Raw genomic sequence first — 12,840 nt, 5'->3', positions numbered from 1 at the left:
CTAAACACTGAACTCTGCTCCCACAAATATTTTATCTTGATAGGGGTTTGATTGGAAACCATGGCAATTAATCTCCTCTCCACATTACTTCTTATTGCCAAAAATCCACATATATTTCTCGAGCCCATCTCTCTGACTGGCAGTGAGGAATAGGACAGATAGGACAGTTTCTTTCCTATTCTGCTCCCTCAGGCCGCGTTAATCAGCCTATGGCATCAATCTCTGAAGGTATAAAACCGTGGCTCCAACATGTGCATGTGAAGAATGGGCTGCACAGCGCTGCCACTCGATAATCAACTGAAAGGAGCCAGAGAGATGTGTGATCATAATGGCTGCTTCATAACACTCTAGATTCACCTTTCTCTAAAGCAAAAATAATACAGCCAAAATCAAAAGTATTAGACAATTTTTTTAATTTTGTTTAATATAATCTGTAATTTTGTTCCTCTTTTTACATCACTTCAAATATTAATATTGAATTTTTTTTCAATATATAGTAAACATGAATTAAACTATTAGATTTTTAGCAATAATGAATTATTCTTTGTATAATGTATAAGTTTTTTCTGTATACTGTATTATTCGCCATATAAGATCCTCCGGCATATAAGAAGCACCCAATTTTAAAGGAGGAAAATCTAGAAAAAAAAGATTCTGAACCAAATACAATGTAAAGTATAGGACAGTGATCTTCAACCTGCGGACCTCCAGATGTTGCAAAACTACAACTCCCAGCATGCCCGGACAGCCGTTGGCTGTCCGGGCATGCCAGGAGTTGTAGTTTTGCGACATCTGGAGGTCCGCAGGTTGAAGACCACTGGTATAGGAGGTAATTCTCACATGTCCCCGCCGCGCCGGAACCGTCACCGCTGCCCTGGATGACGCCCTCCATCGCTGTCGCCGCGTCCCCGGGGTGTCCCCGTAGCTCTGGAACGTCTCTGCTGCCCGGTATCCTTGCTCTTCGTCTCCACCATCACGTCGCTACGCACGCAGTTACGCACGCCGCTCCTATTGGATGACCGGACGGCATGCGGGATGACGTGATGATGACGAAGGAGAGCGCCGGCCATGCAGGGGATCCCGGCACGGAGCAGTCATTCGCCGAATGGACACCGAGGAGGCAGGTAAGGTCCCTTCCGGTGTCCTGTAAGCTGTTCAGGACGCCGCGATTTCACCGAGACGGTCCCGAACAGCCCAACTGAGCAGCCGGGTTAGTGTCACTTTCACTTCAGATGCTGTGGTCAGCTTTGATCGCCGTGTCTGAAGGGTTAATACAGGGCATCACCGCAATCGGTGATGTCCTGTATTAGCCACAGGTCCCGGCCGCAGGGACCGCCTCGATAGGACAGGGTTTTCATGTGAATTTGCCGTGTAAGACGCACCAACTTTTCCCCCCCAGTTTTGGGGAAGAAAAAGTGCGTCTTATATGGCAAAAAATACGGTACTTTCTGGAGCAATCCCTCACAGTTTTCAGGGAGCCAATATGAATAAAAATATGTTGTGGTAGAGTAATGGGTATATGTGTAAAGGATTTATTACAGTTATCAGAGCTGTGTCTTGCACCTGTGTGTCCGTCACATGACTGGTACCAATTTTTACCCCTTGGAAGGAAGCAATGATGGTTCGTACTGAATGAAAGCAAGCAAAGATTTTAAAACTATGAGTAAACTATACTAAAAACTATATTTCTTGTTATTATATAAAAATACGCTTCATTTGTTGAACCTTTATACCTCTTTAGTGCAAGTGTAGACAATAGATTTTCACGGACTTTGAGGATATTGGGGGGAATATTCAAAGACTTGTGTTATTATGGCTCTTTATTTATTTATTTACGCCTCAAAGAGTGTTAACTATGCCTCATTTTTAGAAGTGTGTTTGGTATATTATGAAAATTTTGGGCAAATAGCACAAATAGCTAGGGTGTCAATAGCATAAAAAGCCTAGCAACACCCTAACCATGCCCCTTTAAAAAAAAAAAAAAAAATTGGATTATGGGCGCTAAATCGGGGGCAAAATATCACAATATGTGGCGCTAATAGTGTGCACCACATTTCAAGCAAATGCGGCACAGCTTAAGCAATAAAAGTGGTGCTAAATTCTTTAAATATTCCCCCACTATGTGTTATCAGTAGTGTTGCTCGCGAATATTCGCAATGCAAATTTTATTTGCGAATATTGCGTATTCGCGAATTCACGAATATTCGTGAATATAGCACTATATATTCGTAATTACGAATATTCATTTTCTTTTTTGGTTTTTTTTTCACAGTACACATCACAGTGATCACCCCTCTCTGCTTCCAGCTTGTGTGGTGTAAAGAAGGCTCTAATACTACTGTGTGAGACTGACGTAAGAATTTTCGTGTATGCGATATTTTTTTATATGCTAATTTTCGCATATGCTAATTTTTGCATATGCGAAAATAAAACGTTAATATTACGTATATGCCAATTTAGCAAATATATGACAAATATTCATCCATATATTCGCGAAATATCGCGAATTCGAATATGGCCTTTACCGCTCTACATTAGTTATCAGTACAGAGATTCACATGAATCACATGAATCATATCCCAACACCGCACCCCAATTTTATGGAATTCTGCTCTAAAGTGGAAAAAATTTTACTTATTGATATGGTTTCAATGTAGATTCCAGCCAGAGACCAGATCTGGTAGCCGGGACATGGATTAGTCCCATCAAATGGGGCTAATCTGCATTAAATTCTTATAGAAAAGGAAACAAAAGTTTCCACCAGGCACTGCTGCAGCTTAGTCTTAATGTGCATTGGACTTAATGTGCCAGGTGTGGTAGCGTACTGCTGTGGGGAATTCAGTGTGAGGTGCGTCTTCAAAGGAACAACTGAACATAAAATCCAATGTAAGACTCTTGAAATAGAGAAATGAATCGCACTCACCATGTTTGAAGTCCCAGTTTTGTAGGTTGTTTTATTCCATAAGTGCTAGTGCATACATTACAGCAGAATGTACGACCATGGAGCGGGGAGTGAGAGCAGCCGCTCTCAGGCGCAGGGGCACACCACAGGTGGCAACTAGTTTCGCATCAGCCGACGCTTCTTACGGCCAGGTGTGCGCGTCTCCTCCCTGTGGGAGTGATCCTTATATAAACAAGGTAAGTGAAGTGTGAATAGTAGCATAGAAATCAAGATTGAAAAAATAGATATAAAATGTATGATATATATATATATATATATATATATATATGTATAAGGTTAAAACCATAATATAGAAGGATATTTTACACAGTATATGATTCACAGTGGAATAATCATTTCTTTCATTTAGTCCAAGTGGACCAGTAGTGTCTAGCTTTATTATCCATAAAGCCTCACGGCGTAATAAGAAAGTGTGACGATCTATTCCTTCAGGTACATTGTCTATGCGTTCGAGTCTGGCAAATTTTAACCCCTCAGTTTTGCCTTCATGACATTCAGTCATATGTGAGACAAAACGGGGGGAACATTTTTTGGTTTTTAAAGAATATACATGTTCACGTATACGTACAAACAATTTTCTTTTTGTTTTGCCGATATAGTAATAATTGCACAGACATATTAAGCAATAGACAATGTATGTAGAATGACATGTTATAAATTGATTTAAAAAAATATTAGTGCCCCCTAGAATTAAATTTCTTTTTGCTAAATTTAGGTAGCAGAAATTACAATTTCTACATGGGAAGTTTCCTTGCTGTACTCTATTTTTTAACCATGTGTCATTTTTTGCTTCTTGAGTTTTTTGTTTGCCCTTTTTTATTCCATCTCCTATGGTACAGGATTTTCTAAAGGTGATAATCGGTCTTTTCTTTGCCTGTGGGAGCACAGGTAAAGAAAAGACAGATTATCACCTTTAGAAACATGGTTAAAAAATAGTGTTCATAGTTCATTATCCTGTTCTATCATGAACCATTTTTTATGAATAATATTTTTAATAGTATTATTCATGGGAGAATTGGCAAAGGAAAAAGTGAAACGGTTTTCGGCTTTTATGTTTTTATTTTTGCTTTTTGGTTTCAACAGTTCTGTCCTAGTTTTTTTCTCTGCTTTTTTAAAAGCTGTGTTAAAAATTTATCTCGGATAGCCACGTTCAAGAAGACGCAAAGTTAATGCGTCTGCTTGTTCCAGTTATCTCTCATGATTGCTGTTTGCTCTTTTTAATCTAAGGTACTGACTGTATGGTATATTGTTTTTTATGTAATAAGGGTGTGAACTCTGATGTGCAGTAGGGTATTCTTGGCAATTTCTTTTCGATAGCCTGATGTTTGTAGAGTGTTATTGTTTACATCTATACGTCTATCCATCTATAAAGAACATATTTATAGTGTTGGTGTTATTCAAATGTTTTACAAAATCATTAAAATTCTCTGGGGATCCTTCCCATATGATAAGGACATCATCCACAAATCTCAAATAGTATTTAATGTTTGGCATAAGGGTTATTTGATGTTGAAAAATGCATTCTTGTTCATACATAGCTAAAAAAAACATTAGCGTAAGTGCATGAGACAGGTGTGCCCATGGCTGTGCCATGGGCCTGCCTGTACCAACTTTCTTCATGGAAAAAAGTGTTATTCTGTAATATAAATAATAAAGATTCGCTAACAAACTCAATGAATTTATGCGATTTATTATTATCAGTAAGGCAGGTCTGCATTGCCTGTACACCCGAATCGTGTGGGATTCGGGTGTACAGGCTTTCTATATCCAAGGAGACTAAACTATAGGAGTCCTGCCATTTAAAGTCTTCTAGGGCTATAAGTAGTTCGCTGGTATCTTTTAATAAAGTTGGAATACCTTTCAGTAATGGAGATATAAGCCATTCAAGATAGCTGGACAGTGCTTCTGTAGGGGAGCCAATGCCCGCTATAATTGGTCTACCTGTAGGATTAAGAGGGTTTTTATGTACTTTAGGTAAGACATATATTTTTGCAGATTTGGGATGTGTTTTTTCGGCCGTTTTTTCACTAATAGTAGTTTTTCCACGTGTTTTCTTAATAATGTTCTAAGTTTGCCTAGTGTGCGTTTTGTTGGATTAGCTTTAAGTTTTTCATATGTTACTTGATCACTAAGTTGACGATATATTTCATTTTTATACGCTATAGCGCTCCATACAACTGTTGCTCCCCCTTTATCTGCCCTTGTAATGTGTATTGAGTCTTGAGTGCTGAGCCATTTCATGGCTGACAGCTCTTGAGGAGTTAAATTTTTTTCCAGGTTGGGGTAGAGAATCACTTTTATATCTTTTAAAACAGCATTTTGGAAGAGGTCAATGTTGCTGCCAGGAACCACTTGGGGGTTAAATTTTGATTTATTTCCTCCTGTTAAAAAAAAAAAATTCTACGTTTTCAGTGGCTATAGATATATCAAATGGTAAATCTTCCTCCAATAGTTTGCTCAGGGCAGCAACATTTTCAAGGTCTGTTTCTGAAAATTTTTTTGGTACGCTAAAGCCTAAAGTGGAAATACTACATGGAACCTCTCCTTCTAGAGGGTTGTTCTCATTCACATTTTTATTTTTGCCGACACCTGTGGAAATTTTTTTTTTAATACATTTTTTTAATGGCTTTCTCTAAGTCTATTGTGAAGGTCTCTCTGTTGAACTTTTTATGCAGTCCAAAATTTAAGCCTTATGAAAGGACCGATAAACAGTCATGATTCAAACTGACATCTGTTAAATTAATGACATTGTCATATTTAGGGTATATGTCTGGGGCTGTAACTTCGGACTCAGTTTTTTCTATTTCCAGCTGATTGCTTTTTTCTTCTTCTGCTTTCTGTAGCTGTCTTTTCTTTCTCCCACGGCCTCTCCTTGCTTTGCCCCTAAAGGGACCGCAGCTGTTCCAAGGTACCTATTCACATTAGAGGGACCAGCATTTTCTTCTTCGTCACAGGTGGTATCGGACGGGCTTGATTCTGTCTCTGTTGTAAGAAAATCAATTGCTTTTTTAGTTTTGTAATGTGCGTTTTTATTTTTTGCTTGCCATCTTTTTTTATTTCCATTGTTGTAATTTCGTTTGGATGAATATGTATTTTTCCATGAAAAAACTTGGTTTTTCTCAAAGTCATTTTTATCACAGAGATATTTATCTCTTTTCTGCTCTTTTATTTCAACTTGTAATGTAGCCAGTTTTTTCTCTAGGGTTTTCATGAATGCAGCAATTTTTTCTGGTGGAATACGTGTTTTCAGAGCGTTTTTTGCTCTGCACAATTCAGCTGCTGTTTTTTCATATTCCTTTTTGATATAGTTGCAATTTGTGGAAGTGTTCCAGATATGTTTGTTGCCCCTGCGTCTGATAGCAGCTGCTCTCACTCCCCGCTCCATGGTCGTACATTCTGCTGTAATGTCTGCACTAGCACTTATGGAATAAAACAACCTACAAAACTGGGACTTCAAACGTAGTGAGTGCGATTCATTTCTCTATTTCAAGAGTCTAATCTGCAGTAAATCCACAGTAAAATCCACCACATAGTTCACCAAAGCTACAAATAGGACTCAAAACTATAAGGCCCATAAAAACCTTTAATGAGCTATGGTGTAAAAGTTAAATGGGCACTGTCAGATATAAAAACTTTTTATATGTTGTACATCTTGGCAAAAAGAATAGTTTTTCTAATATACTTCTTTAAAAAGTTTCACATTTCATTAAAGGGGTAGTCCAGTGGTGAAAAACGTATCCCCTATCCTAAGGATAGGGGATAAATTTGAGATCGCGGGGGGTCCGACCGCTGGGGCCCCCCGCGATCTCTCTGTACGGGGCCCCGGCTCTCCGCCGAGATAGCTGGTGTCGACCCCCGCACGAGGCGGGGGTCGACACGCCCCCTCAATACATCTCAATGGCAGAGCCGGAGATTGCCGAAGGCAGCGCTTCGGCTCTGCCATAGAGTTGTATTGAGGGGGCGTGTCGGCCGCCGCTTCGTGCGGAGGTCGACACGCCCCCTTCCCGTGGGCTGTCGGGGCTCCGTACAGGAGATCGCGGGGGGCCCCAGGGGTCGGACCCCCCGCGATCTGCAACTTATCCCCTATCCTTAAGATAGGGGATAAGAGTCACCACTGGACTACTCCTTTAAAGAAAACCCACCACTAGGGGTCCACATACCTCCTGGGACACTGTTGAGCTCCACAGCAGCATTAGCATGTACAAGGGTCATGGATTGACAAGGCTGCAGGAGGAACAGGGCCTGCAGCAACACTGCTGTAACACAGAGTTTTACCAATCATGTGCACCAGCTGTTTTAAAGCTACAACTCCAAGCATGCCTGGACAGTCAAAAGATGTCTGGGCATGCTGGGAGTTGTAGTTTTGCAAAAGCTGTAGGCACACAGCTGAAAGCAACACTGTTGCAAAAAAAGAGTTATCCAAACAGTGTACCTCCCATTATTCCAAAACTACAAGTCCCAGCATTACAGGCCTGCCTAAGGATGACACACATAAATTACATAGGAAGATCTAAGTCATACACTCACCATATTGTCTTTGTGGTAGAGTACAGGCAATCTCCAATAATCATTGTGTGTGTGTACAGCACGAAACCAGAGAGGAAAGGGTTACAGAGCAAGGCTGTCATGCTCCTCCAAGGGCAGTGAGTCGGCAGAGGGAGGGAGGGGAAGGAATCATCACAGTGAAGGCAAGTGAGGGACATGTCCCCTCCCTTTGGGAAGATGGAAAATACATTGAGCAGCTGTAATATGCTATTTTTTGTGTGAAATATTGGTGATAGATACATAAAACTTAAGCTTTAAAAAAATGGTTATTAAAGATATGAAACTGAACAAAGTGTTATAGTTCAAGGGTATTGAATATATATATATATATATATATATATATATGTATATATATATATATATATATATATATATATATATATATATATTGTAAGGATTTTGCTCTGGGGATAGCTCTGGAAGTGCAAGTCCGGACCCTCGCCAGCTTTATTAGACAAGTTGCAGGATAAATAAAAACATAAGGCAGGAACAAACAAAACCCTAGACCGTCTAGTCACTAACTAAACAATCCAGCTTGCCCTGAATATCAACTGGTGGGCTTTTCCCAGCCAGTTAAACTTATGCCTCCTGCAACCTTCTTCTCACTGTTCACAAACAGCGTTTGCAACCTCTTGCTGTGTGTTTTGTACACTCTTGGGGCCACTCACAGGTCGGGCTGTGTGTTCCTGCCTCCCCTATGCCATCTCATCTTAATCGCAATATCAGCTATCAGCTGGCTGCTTGTCTATAGACTTTCTTACTCCTGTTGTGTATTGTCTGTAATACTTTTGCATCCCTTGCATCTTTTCTAATGTGGATTGTGTCTCTTAATGACCCAATCAGTCTATTGATAGGGCGAGTATGATCCAATGAATTAACAAACAAACTCATATCCCTATCCTGTGGGTTCTGTTCATCCACTGGGTATGCATTCTTCCCCTATATCTTTTTATTGTTCTTCAGCTACCAACTAATGACACATCTGCTTAAAAACTGTAGTGGTTTCTTATACAGCCGAGGTGATCAATGCAGTCATGCGAATACAGAGGTAAGCATTTACCCAAGAAGTACAGACGAACATGGCACTCACCGATCATTTTTCAAGATCTTGTGAAGTTTATTGAGGCATCACAGCATAGGAGCTTCTACACCTGGGAGAGGGGTGCAAGAAAGGGGCTAAACTGGCAATGTCCGTCGCGTCACATGACATTTCTTCCAACCTCATCTTCTAGCCCCTCTACATGGACCCCTCTCCCTGGTGTAGCAGCTCCACGTTTATGCTGTGATGCCACAATAAATTCGCATAGCTTGAAAACAGATCGGTGAGTGCCATGTTCTTCTGTACTTCTTGAATATAACATTTTATTGTATTTTATTGTCTTTTAATAAAGAATTATGAATAAAGGTAGACTTTACAGCTCGGCCAATCACAGCTCTAACCACTACTTCTGGAACGCTAGTTTCACTTCCATGCGCTCGCCTGTCACCTGAAGTGGCACACGCTCCGCAGGATGCCAGAGAATCACGCAATGCCTATCGGCGTCATTGCTTCACTGCGCATGTCCAAGCCCTCTCCTGGCTGAACATGCGCATAGCGCTTTAAGACATCCAGGGGCATTGCGCTCCCGCTGTACTCCGAGCGTGCACACATTGACAGGCAGTGCACGAGTGAGTGATGGCTTATATAAGAAATCATATTACCTCTGGGGAACATGCATTACAAAGTGCAGGTGCTTTTTATTTCAATATTAAAAAAGTGCATAATGAAAATTATAAAGTGACAATGCAACAATATAAAATAAATAAAGTGCATAAAGATCCTATTGTTTTTTAAACAGTTTGTTCAAGTATACTGTAAATAAAATGGGCATCAAATAGTAACATTTAAACCAGTACACTCAGTTCTAATCATTTTACTACAGATGTATACATACACCCATATAACCCTAATATAATAAATCCACCGTAATATAACAATTCCACAATAATCTTCTTATACAGGAATACAATGCATTGGTCAAAGGCATGTTCCCTGTATAACTTTTTACCTAGTAAATTAAAGGAGTAGTCCAGTGCTGAAAAACATATCCCCTATCCTAAGGATAGGGGATAAGTTTCAGATCGTGGGGGGTCCGACCGATGGGGCCCCCCGCGATCTCCCGGCTCGCTGGCCAGATAGCGTGTGTTAACCACCACATGAGGCGGTGGCTGGCAAGCCCCCTCAACACAACTCTAGCAGCACTGGACTACTCCTTTAAGACCTATAATATTACTATTCATATCCATTGTTATATTCAATAGGGTCACCAAACTATATAAATTTAATAAGTGTCGATATATATATATATATATATGTAAAAGGACACCAATATTGGTGTCAAAAGTGCCCAATTTATGACGTGACCAATAAAAAGTGCTATAGTGCAGAAAAACTACATTGTGACTATATTATTCCTCTCACAAATTGATGAAGCTCTCACAGAGGTGGCTCTCAGAAATTGATGAGGCTTTCAGACAGGGTCCCAATTTGATTTTAAATGCAGATCGAATAGATGTAAAAAATAAGTTTATGAACTAAAGCAGTTGCTCCACAAATGTACCAAAATATGGTGGAACAAGATGTTTTTGGGTGCAAGTATTTCCTGCATTCCCCATAGAGGATGAGGACTTCAAAAGGAAATGGGCAAAAGGCTTTATGCAAGTACTCGTACAATTAAATGTTACTACTTTGGAAGGTCTAGAAAAAGATATAAAGAAACATCAAAAAGAAATTAAGAAACAGCTATCTAACGAGGCAGTGGATAGGGTTAATGATAAGTTCCAAAAATGGGAGGAGATTAGTACAGTTAAACAAAAAAAGTTACAGCGAGGCCTTCAGGATTTTGAACATGATCAAGTTTATAGATGGAGCCAAAATAGGATGAATAATAATCTAGGTTCTAGATCCAATTCAGTATCTAGATCTAGATCTCCATCAGTTTCCTCAAGAGCCTCAGGGGAAGAATTACAGTGCTCCAGAAATATCGGACCTTCAAATGAAAATCAGGCCCAGATGCAGACCCCAAATGTGTGGAGAGGTCGAAGTATTGAAAAGCGAAAGAAATCTCCTCTTGGGAAGGCAGATAAAAAGACACCAAACAATGAGGTAATAAATCTTTCATCACATTCTCTCACTGATGCTCAATGTACCCTCTTGAGCAAAGGGTTAAGTTTTTCTCCTAGTAATCGGTTAGATTTTTTTACAGTATTAAAGGATCTGCACCTTTTCTCACGCAAATTGCTCCTCAAAAAGATTACACAGCAAAAATGAACATACGCATCTAAGTGCTGAGGAAAGGGAGGCAATAATTATTTTGAAGGAGCTACTACAGAAACAACAAACAGGTAAGCCTGAAAAATTTTCACAAAACATAATGCATAAATCAAAGATGTTGTCCCTGTGTCCTGCTATAGATATTTTTACCAAGTTAGTAACAGATGAACTAAAAACTATTCCTTCAAAAATAACACATGACAATATGAAAAAAGAACAATCGTGTTTTGGCCAACGTCGTGATTTGGCCAACCAGAATGTATGAGCGTCTAGACAGTTACGAGATAAAATGACATAGGAAAAGCTTACTTACAACCCACTGGCCAAATTCTCAAGAGAATTATTTGAAATTATGGAAACGCATTTAAGGATGGCTTTATGACCAAAAAAGTCATGGAGGGACTATTAATAATTTGTCCGCAGGTCCCCACTTTCTATATGATTCCAAAAATTCACAAAAACCCCACTGATAAACGGGCTCAGTGATCCCGTCTGTAAGTTCATTGACTTATTTAAAACCAGAGTTTTCCGTCATTTGTTAAAGATATGACGGATGTCCTTAAGCGGATCAATGTGATTTCTGTGGAATCAGACATAATTTTGGTCACGGACGACATGGAAGCATTATATACGTGTATAGGACATGAAGATGGATTAGAGGCTGTACGGTTCTTCTTGAATTCGAGTAGCTGGGACGCCGATACCTGTCGATTGATTTTGATTTTATTTAAGTTCATTCTCACTCATAATTTTTTGATGTTTCGGGATCATTTCTATTTACAGAAATGTGGCACTGCCATGGGCACTGCCTGCCCCCCCTCGTACGCCTACCTCTTCCTGGGGTACTGTTACTTTTGCCTCCGCCGCCAAAAATACCCTAGGCCAGTGTTTCCCAAACAAGGTGCCTCCAGCTGTTGCAAAACTCCCAGCATGCCTGGACAGTCCATGGCCTTCAGTCCATGGCCTTCCGGCAATGCCGGGAGTTGTTGTTTTGCAACAGCTGGAGGCTCTACAGGGTGGGCCATATATATGGATCATGTAAAAAAAGAAAAAAGAAAATGGCAGCAGCACACTTGGTCAACAAAATGGAGGCTCTTAGCGCACTTTTTGATCAAAACGTGTCACCCATCCACCACGCGGAGGTGGCCTCTTATCAGATGGTCCCTAAACACTCACCTACCTCAGGCTGGGTGACATGTTGGATCCACTAACGATCCAAACCACCTCCTGTGAAAATAGAGGAGGGGATGCACGGCTACAGAGGGAGCCACTCCCCCCCAAATTTGCACAGCAAAGAAAAAAAAAACTGAAAATGTAGCCAGCACCTAAACCCAATACACGGGTGCACGCTGCTGTGGCAAGTACAAAACATGTAAAAAAAGAAAATGGCAGCAGCACACTTGGTCAACAAAATGGAGGCTCTTAGCGCACTTTTTGATCAAAACGTGTCCCCCATCCACCACGCAGAGGTGGCCTCTTATCGGATGGTCCCTAAACACTCACCTACCTCAGGCTGGGTGACATGTTGGATCCACTAACGATCCAAACCACCTCCTGTGAAAATAGGGGAGGGGATGCACGGCTACAGAGGGAGCCACTCCCCCCCAAATTTGCACAGCAAAGAAAAAAAAACTGAAAATGTAGCCAGCACCTAAACCCAATACACGGGTGCACGCTGCTGTGGCAAGTACAAAACATGTAAAAAAAGAAAATGGCAGCAGCACACTTGGTCAACAAAATGGAGGCTCTTAGCTGTCACGATTCGGCTTCCAGGTAGTGGATCCTCTGTGTCAGCGAGGGATTGGCGTGGACCGTGCTAGTGGACCGGTTCTAAGAGGCTACTGGTATTCACCAGAGCCCGCCGCAAAGCGGGATGGTCTTGCTGCGGCAGTAGCAACCAGGTCGTATCCACTAGCAACGGCTCTACCTCGCTGACTGCTGAGAAGGCGTGGGGCAGAAGGACTAGGCAGAGGCAAGGTCAGACGTAGCAGAAGGTCGGGGGCAGGCGGCAAGGTTCGTA

Source organism: Hyla sarda, chromosome 1 (assembly GCF_029499605.1).
Source record: "Hyla sarda isolate aHylSar1 chromosome 1, aHylSar1.hap1, whole genome shotgun sequence".
Taxonomy (NCBI): domain Eukaryota; kingdom Metazoa; phylum Chordata; class Amphibia; order Anura; family Hylidae; genus Hyla; species Hyla sarda.
The sequence above is the reverse complement of the archived record's forward strand: the minus strand, read 5'-3'. Positions refer to the sequence as shown.